This window comes from Pteronotus mesoamericanus, unplaced genomic scaffold (genome assembly GCF_021234165.1).
Source record: "Pteronotus mesoamericanus isolate MK-2021 breed Mesoamerican mustached bat unplaced genomic scaffold, CSHL_Meso_final contig_657, whole genome shotgun sequence".
NCBI lineage: Eukaryota > Metazoa > Chordata > Mammalia > Chiroptera > Mormoopidae > Pteronotus > Pteronotus mesoamericanus.
The window spans coordinates 24984982-24993089 of record NW_026555229.1 but is presented as its reverse complement, the minus strand read 5'-3'; positions in this window follow the sequence as shown (position 1 = coordinate 24993089).

The window sequence follows — 8108 nt, the reverse complement described above, 5'->3', positions numbered from 1 at the left end:
CCGTGACCTAGCTCAGGGCTAGGAGGACAGTGCTGGGGGCGGTGACGATGGCTGGGTGCGAAGCAGGACCAGGAGTTGGCAGTGCCGGAGGGAGAGGGACGGGAGGGGCCGGGGGGAAGAGAGACGCCCGGGGAGCGAGGGCAGCGGTGGACGCCGAGCCATCCGGACCCTGGGGCGCCGGAGGGGCCTGCAGGCTGCCGCCCGCCGCCCGGCCCACGGCCCGCGAGGAGCCCCGAGCAGGACGGGAACGGGGCTTCGGCAGGGCAGGTGGCGGCTCTTCCAGTCGCCTCCGGACCCCCACGGAGCTGCCGCCTTCCCATCTGCTGCTGCCTCCCACCTGCTGAGTACCTGCCACCAGGGAACGAGGACCCCCTGCCGACACTCTGCGCCCTTCCCCTGAACTGGAACTGGAGCCAGTCTCCCTAGGAGGACAGAGACACACCCACGGACCCACGCTCCGACCGCGGGGAGCAGTGCCGGCCCGTCAGCAAGAATGAAGTGGACTTGGGAGCCATCTCCCCAAGGCCACCAGGGCGCCGTGGGGCTGTGGCCTGCCTGTCAGATGCCCACCACAGACACGGCCCATGAGGCAAGGCTGGGGCGGCCGCAAGAAGCCAGCCAGGAGCCCAGCCCAGGCCGCCCTCTGGAGCAGGCTCTCCTGCCAGGGACAGAACGTTCTGGACTTGGCTTTGGTGCCTAGGCCAGGACTGGAGCCTCGGCGGCCGCCAGGCTGTCCCGTGTCAGCCGGGGCTGCACGGGCCGTGACAGGGATGCCAGCCACCGGGGTTCTGCTCACACACGTCCCCCAACGGGACAACGCATGGGAGCTGACACACGGACGTGGTCCGTGTCTGTCATCCACCCCACGGCGAGCTTCCCGTCTTCATTTTCAAACCCCAAGAAGCTCAAGAGCCCCAGGTGCTGACTGGCGGGGCCTGGGGAGCGGCTGGCCAAGAAGGTGGCGCGGGTCCCGTGACCGTCCCCGGTGCTGCGGCCGTCCCCAGGGGCCGGCCAGCGCTCCTCGGCCAGCCGCCCCGCTGCCACACACCAGGGACAGAGAACGAAACGGCCCCAGAGACCAGGAGCTTTATGCTCAAAGTCAAGTCCATCCCACCAGGTACCAACCACACAGACGCTTGACTGACGGCGGCAGACAATGGCTCTCAGAGTCACGGGGAGCGTGCCCTCGCGGAGCGCGCGGGATGAACAAAAGATAGGGGAACGCATCACGCCCAGCGCGAGGACCGCACACAAGCCGCGCAGGAGGCGTCACGGGGAACGACAGACGGGGACGGGCAGGCCGCCGGGCCGGTCTGAGCACGCCGGCCGCGCGTGGACTCCTCCTCGCCGCCCCTCGCTCCTGGGGACAGCTCGTTAGCTGGACAACCCGAGCAGGTTAATTCTGCTGCCTCGTCTGTGCTCAATTACAAGGGCCTGGGCAGGCGCTCGGCCACAGGCGCCCCGCGCGGAGAGCCGTGTCAACGAGAATGCGGCGGTGACATTTCGCTCTCTCTCTCAATTACATGTAGGCTTTTCACTGCCGGCATAAAATACATATTGTGCTCCGGCGAGGTGCATTGTCCCAGGTCAGCGGGAACTCATTGTCCTTTTCGCTGCAGAACAAGCGTACTGACATCTGTAAGATTTGCTGTAAATAATCGAAGTGGTGGAGATGGAGTGCTGGGCGGGGGAGGGGCGGGAGCGAGGCGGCCGGGTGGGGGACCGAGGGAGGGAGTGTGGACAGGGACGGGAGGACATCGGGGACTTGCTGACCGCTAGCCCGGGCTCCTGGGCTCGCCGGGGGGAGGCTCGTGGCGTGTCCTGCGTCACGGAAGGGGAGACGGGTGCCGGCGAGGCCAGCAGGACAGCCCCCAGCCGCAGGGCCCGCCGAGGGGCCGCTTCAGAGGTCGCCCCGAGGGGCGCCCGGCAGGGACGGGGCGGGCCCGCGCGCTGGCGAGGCTGCCAATTCTAACGGGGTGGCAGGAGGACATGGCTCCGAGTGCCACCAAGTCACACGCTGGACAGTTCGAATCAAATAGGTGGAACTGGGGTGGGGGGTCACCCCACACAAAGATCCGGGAGAAAGAAGGGCCTGCTGGGTGCCCCCGCCGCCCCCTCCCCGAACCCCGGGCCTTTGAAGTCAGCAGGTGAGTAAATCAAAGTTGCATCTGACAACCAGTCCGGGAGAAGCTCTCCTCTGGAGGAGAGATTTTTCACGGAGAAGAAAATTTGGTGACAGGCAGCGACTGTGTGGATGACAAAGGACTACAGATGAGGGAGAGGCTCTGATGGAGATTCTGTCCAGGCCGGGGAGACTCCGGAGGCCTGGCAGCACAGGCTGAGAGGGTGTGAGCGCGCGAGCGGCGTGGGCCAGGCGTGCGTGTACACGCGTGCGCACGCGTGCCCTGCGTCCCCCGGCCTCGCGCGGGGCGGCTGGAGGGAGAACAGAGAGCCGTCGGCCCGGCGCTGCCTCCCTAGGAGCGAGGTGCCCGGGACGCTCCCCAAAGCCGCGGGCGGCCGTGGCTCTGCCCCGCGCCCCGCGGTGACTTCACCTCCACCCCGGACGGTCTACCCTTAAAGACAAAGCCTCTTCCCTGTTGGTCATATCCAGAGAAGCGAGCATGTGATTTCAATTTGAAATTAAAAGTCATGTCTGAATAACAGAGCGGCATTCTCATTTCCTAATACCCTGGCTTTTACTACTTTGCATTCAACTGTGAAAAGTCTTTTAAAACTCGGAACAGCAGTAAAACTTGAATGAATTTTTGACCCATTATTGCATAGCGGGTGCGCCTTCCAAGTTGGAGAGACTGCCAAGTTCTCCCCACCTAATATTTCCACTTTAATTGTGCCACTTGAGAAATTTACGTGCCTCAAAATATGGCATGAATCTTACGCTTATTGCAGTATCATTAGCAGCAACATTTAAGCAACATCTGTGTGCCATAGAACTAATTGAGGTAGCAGAAGTCGCAGCTGTAAATCCACAGGAAGATGGCAGTTTGTGCCCAGCACTGCTGAGCTAGCTGCTAACTGTCAGCCTGTTCCCGCAATCTGGTCTCGAGGACCACGGCACAGGCGCACAATGTCCAAAAAAATACCGCGAGGAGGCTAATGATCCTATTAACCACTTTGCTGCACCAATTTGGCTGTTTTTCCAGTTTCCTTGTTGAATTTCATTATAAATTTCTCCATTCCTGTAAAAAGTCCAGTATGAGCTGTGTCTGACTTTAAACTACTTACCTGAGCCCAGAAATGCACGTCTGGTCGGAGCAAACGGAGGATTGATTTTTTTGTTATTTAATAATTCTGCGCCCCCCCACACCACTTTCAATGGCTTAAAAATTTTTATCACACACGTCTCTGTAAAAAATAACTTTAAAATCCCTAGTAATGCTGATATTTAAAGCAATGGCATTTTCTTCCCGTGGACATAACATTTTCAATAATCAATACAAGATGGCAACCATAATTTATTACCAGTGGGGGTGGGGAGAGGGGAGGCGCGACCCCCGAGCACAGCGTGCACAGTGGCAGCGGCCGGGGTGGGGCGGCCCGGGCGTCGAAGGGGCTGGGGAGCGTCCGCGCCCGCTCCCCGGCCCCCACACCACGGCCGGCCACACACGGCTTCAGATCCCAGGGGCGCTGCCTGCCCTCCAATATTAAAACAACAATAGATTCTTCCACACGGAGGCTAAGTGGGGAGGAATCACCAAGATGTTTTTTTGTTTTGTTTTTTGCCAGAAGAATGTGGGCGCTGGACGATGGGTGAGAGTTTATTCAGAATACTGCCGTCTCTGAGCGCCCCCGGAACACATGCTTCCGCTGCCTCCTGCAGCGCCAGGACCCCGGGGTCTGCACTCCGCTCTGGCCCGTTCCTGCCTGGCAGGGAACGGAGGCCTCCCCCCCGGAGCCTGGCCCGCGGACAGCGATGTAACTGGTATCTTTCGGCGCGCTCGAGAGTGTTGGAAATACACAAAAGAAGGCCTCCTTCAATCTACGATGACTGGTGTGTTTGCCAACAACCCGACTTCATTAGAAAATTGGCACGTCCACCCAGCTGCCTTGTGACACGCCGTTAACTGTGGCCATTTGTTGTCTTAATGCTCAAGTACTCAGGGAGCCGACTGATGAGGGAGAAACTGTTTGGAACCTGCTGAACCCCACGCCCGGGGTGGCGCGCCACCTCTCGGTATTGAAAATCAATAGGCACGTGACTGCGGGGAGGTCGGAGGTCTGCAGAATTAACTTCCTGGTACTAAATCACTCGCCCTTGTTTCTTGGTTTATTTTCTAACAATAATACATTTTAAGGGGACCTGGTTAGGAACCGGTTACGAAGCCCCAGGCGAAGAAACAGGGGCGCCGGTGGACAGCTCTGTCCCCCGCCAGCCCCCTGAGCACTGGGGAGGGCTGGAGGCTGCGGCCGCCTGCAGCTGCTTCAATGTCTGTCTTGTTTTAATGGTATTTTTGTCTTCGCGTAGAAGGGTAAGAACTGGTTCGGAAACTACTCATCCTTGATTTATCAAAATGATGCAGCTTAACGTTAGCGTGGGTGCTATTCCTGCCCCTGGTATTTCCTTTTAAGTGAGACAGAAGCCCCACGCCTGTGCCAGGATCCTTCCTTCTGGTGGCTTCCGAACGAGCCTCCAGCGCGGGGTCCCGGAGCCCCGTCCCATGCGGCGCCTAGCTGCTCGGAGAGACTGCGGTCCCAGGAGCAGGGGATGGGCCGCATCTGTTGACGTTCTTATTCCCTGGTATGCCGAGAAACTTAAATTTGTGACCTTGTTGACAATAACAAAAGCCCGACATCTTCGAGCCCAAGTTAACAAATATTTACTAAAATCTGTATTTTCCAGAGTAAACAAAAATTAGCGAGCAGAGCAGGACTGTTTTCCCTTCCTGCCACTCCCGGATGCCGGCCACGGGAGAGGACACATCTCCTCGGTTCAACGCGACGGAGAGCTGACCGCGCAGGGACCCGCGGCGGGAATGCGGAGGCCCCTGGGCGGCCTCCTCAGGGGACAGGGGATGCGCTCCTTTGACCCTCCACCCGAACGCCACAAGCAGGGGCTTCCCCGGGTCTGCCTGCCGCGCGGAAGCTGATCCCGCCGTGGACGTCTCCGCCGCCCGCCCGCCACGGAAAAGGCACTGGGACCCGCGTGAGGCTTGTGACAGGCGGAAAGGCTGGTTCACTGGCTACATGACCCTTCAGGCATCGCCGTGTTTCCTGACACAATCCTAAAAAGATGGCGTGTGTGAGCGCCATCGTCCCGCTCAGCACAGGGTCCTTAGGCATCCAGAGGCTGTAGAGCACGTGGTGGCAGAGCCACGTTTTTAAAAGTTCCAACTTTTGTTCCGAAACCTTTTGTTCATATACATTTTAATCATCAGTAACAGATACTGTCAGTTGCTTTCCTCGAAGGGACAGGGCGGCTCACCCTGGGCGACCCCTGCCACCGGCCTCGCTGAGCCACGGGCGTCTCTGAGACCCGCTGCTGCGCTGGGGCTCGTGGCCTGCGCATCGCCAGTGCCGTGCAGACCTGTCACGTGAGCACGCCCCGCGGCACGGCCCGGTTTTCCTCCGGACGGACTCGGCGCGGCGACGCGTGCCCCTGCGCTGCAGGGCCCGGGGGCCCGGGGCTCCCCGGGGGGCCTGCCTGGGTTGGGGGGCGGGTGCTGGGGCAGAAGCTGAGGACCGTCCACACTGTAGAGGACCACCACGTGACTGTCCACGGTCACTGCGCACGCAGGCTGAGTGTGCTTTTCCACGTTCATAGACCCTTTCCTTCCCGTTCCGGGCCGTTACCTGCAGCTGGTTCTAAGTAGGCACAGCTGCGTGCCGGCCACTCTGGCCTCAACCAGAACAGGAGGGACGGGCATCCGCGCCCCGCAGGGTCAGCGCAGGCCCGAGACGAAGGCCGTGGGCTCAAGTCTAGGCTTCTTGCCGTAAAAGCGGAGTGACTTGGGGCAAAACACTTCACCTGTGGGTGGGGGCGCCGAGGCTGCTGTGAGGATTGCCAGTTTTGATAAAGAACGAAATGTTAGCTTTTGTTGGCGGCCTTACGCGCTTCTAAAACGCCTTTTGAAGGTGCCCATGGGAGAGAAGTGTTCACAGCGGAGACGCGGTGCCGCCATTTGGAAGGCGAGCGCCTGATGGCAGGCGAGACGGGCCCGAGGTGCTGGGCCAGCGCGGGTGGGGGGTGCAGGTGAGGAAGCCCGGGAAGGCCCGCGGTCGCCCTGCAGCGGAGGGCCCGCCGGCGGCGTCCAGGTAAGCCCGCCCTCCCCACCTGTGGGACCTGGTAGGCCTCTGGGGGCCTGTGAGCACGTTAATTTTTTTGTAAGTGAAAGACGGTTCTTCTCAGAAACGTCTTCTCGGAGTCGGCGTGTCTAAGCCAGAGCCCTGCCAGGGCAGGTCTGAGAGCTCGGCCACCGAATGCATGACGTGGGCTCTGTCCCCGAGCCGGGCTCCAGGCTGCTGGCCACGGCCGACAGCGTCCCCTCGGCGGCCGGGTCTCCGGGGCTGGCCCGCGAGTCTGTGGCCCGGGACTCGGCCCTGCAAACAGCTGCTGTGTGTGTCCTGTGGCGACAAGAGCTTCCTGGGGGTCCTTCCGGTGGCTGTCCTCCTGCTCTTGAATGGGCACATTGTCAGCATGCTTCAGAGAGAGATGACTGGTCCGCTGGCAGCCCCACACGACCTCAGGCCGCAGGCACCTACTAGAACGCTCCATCGTCTGCCTGACCGCCAACAGCGCCAGCGGAGAACCCATGCTCACGGGCAGCCAGTGCGTCCCTGGGGCTTGGTCTGGGGCCGGGGCATCTTTTCTGAGCAACTCACTGGCTGAGAGGGACGTTCGGTGTTTGGCCTTCAAACGGGAGGACAGGTGGAACTGCCAAGAGCTCGTGCGTTCGAAGGGCCTTGCAGCTCTGTCCCTGGTTGGAGGAGACGCTGGCAGCGCCACCAGCTCCATTCCAGGGAGGAGGAAGCAAGGGTCACAGGGTTTGTGCCATCACCTGGGCCCCACCTGGGCCCCGCCCGGACCAGCTTGTAGGTGCTACGGCAGCCACGGTGAGGCCACCTCAGTCCACTCCGTTTCCCTGGGGCCAGGGGTCCCGGCCACGCAGGCCCTGGGGCAGTCGGCCCTTCCCCTCTTCTCCCTCCCGGGGCACTTCGTCCCGCCAAGGAGCTCAGGAAGTGCCTCCAGCCCTGCCCAGGCCTCAGGACCGCCCCCGCTCCCGCCCGCCACTGCGTCGGTCTCCTGCTGGCCGCCAGGCCGCCAGGCCGCCACTCTACCGGGGACGCTGCGGAAGCGTCAATACCAGGAGGACTGGCCAATTATGCTCCACACCTGAATTTCTCCTATTTTCAAAGTGTTTTACACTAATTAGTTAGTCCTGTTAGCTCTAAGGATTAGCAGCTTCTCTAACAAGACACAGCGACATTAAGGGACTTACCTAATTATGTAAAACACAGGGACGCGAGGACAAGACGGCAGGCTTCTCTGCGCCAGGCTGGGCCTTGCTGCGAGGCTGCGGTGGCCGCCCACCCTGTCCTTGCGGGTCCCTGGGGAACGAGGACCAGGAGACGCAGGCCTGACCTGGGCGGAGGCTGGCCAAGGCCGGCGGAGGGCCCGGGAGGGCTGTGCTTGCCTCACGGTCCTCATCCCTCCCCGACGTGGCGCTGCCCCCGGCACAGAGGCTCTGAGGCCATGGTGGCCGGAGTTCAGAACCCGCGTGATGGGCACCAGTGGGGAGTGAGGCCCGGAGGCCCGGGGGCCCTGTGTCCAACGAGAAGGCTCCAGAGCCTTCTGAGAGGAGCGGGGAGGAAGGAGGAGCGGGGGAGAAGCCAGAGCACCTGGAGGGCCCGGGTCCCTACACCACAGGGTCCCGCCCTGGCCCCGTGAAGATGGCTCCTCTACACCTGAGACCAATCTGCCTGGAACCTCCGAACGCCTGCCACGTCGCCCCCTGGCATGGCAGGCAGACGTCCGCGCAGAGAAGCGCCGCCAGCCGCGGCCCCGGTGCTGTGACCTTTAGCCGTGTGCTCCTCCACCTCAGAGGGGCGGCCCCGAAGCACAGGCGTGTGCTCAGCGCGGGTGCGGTGTCCTG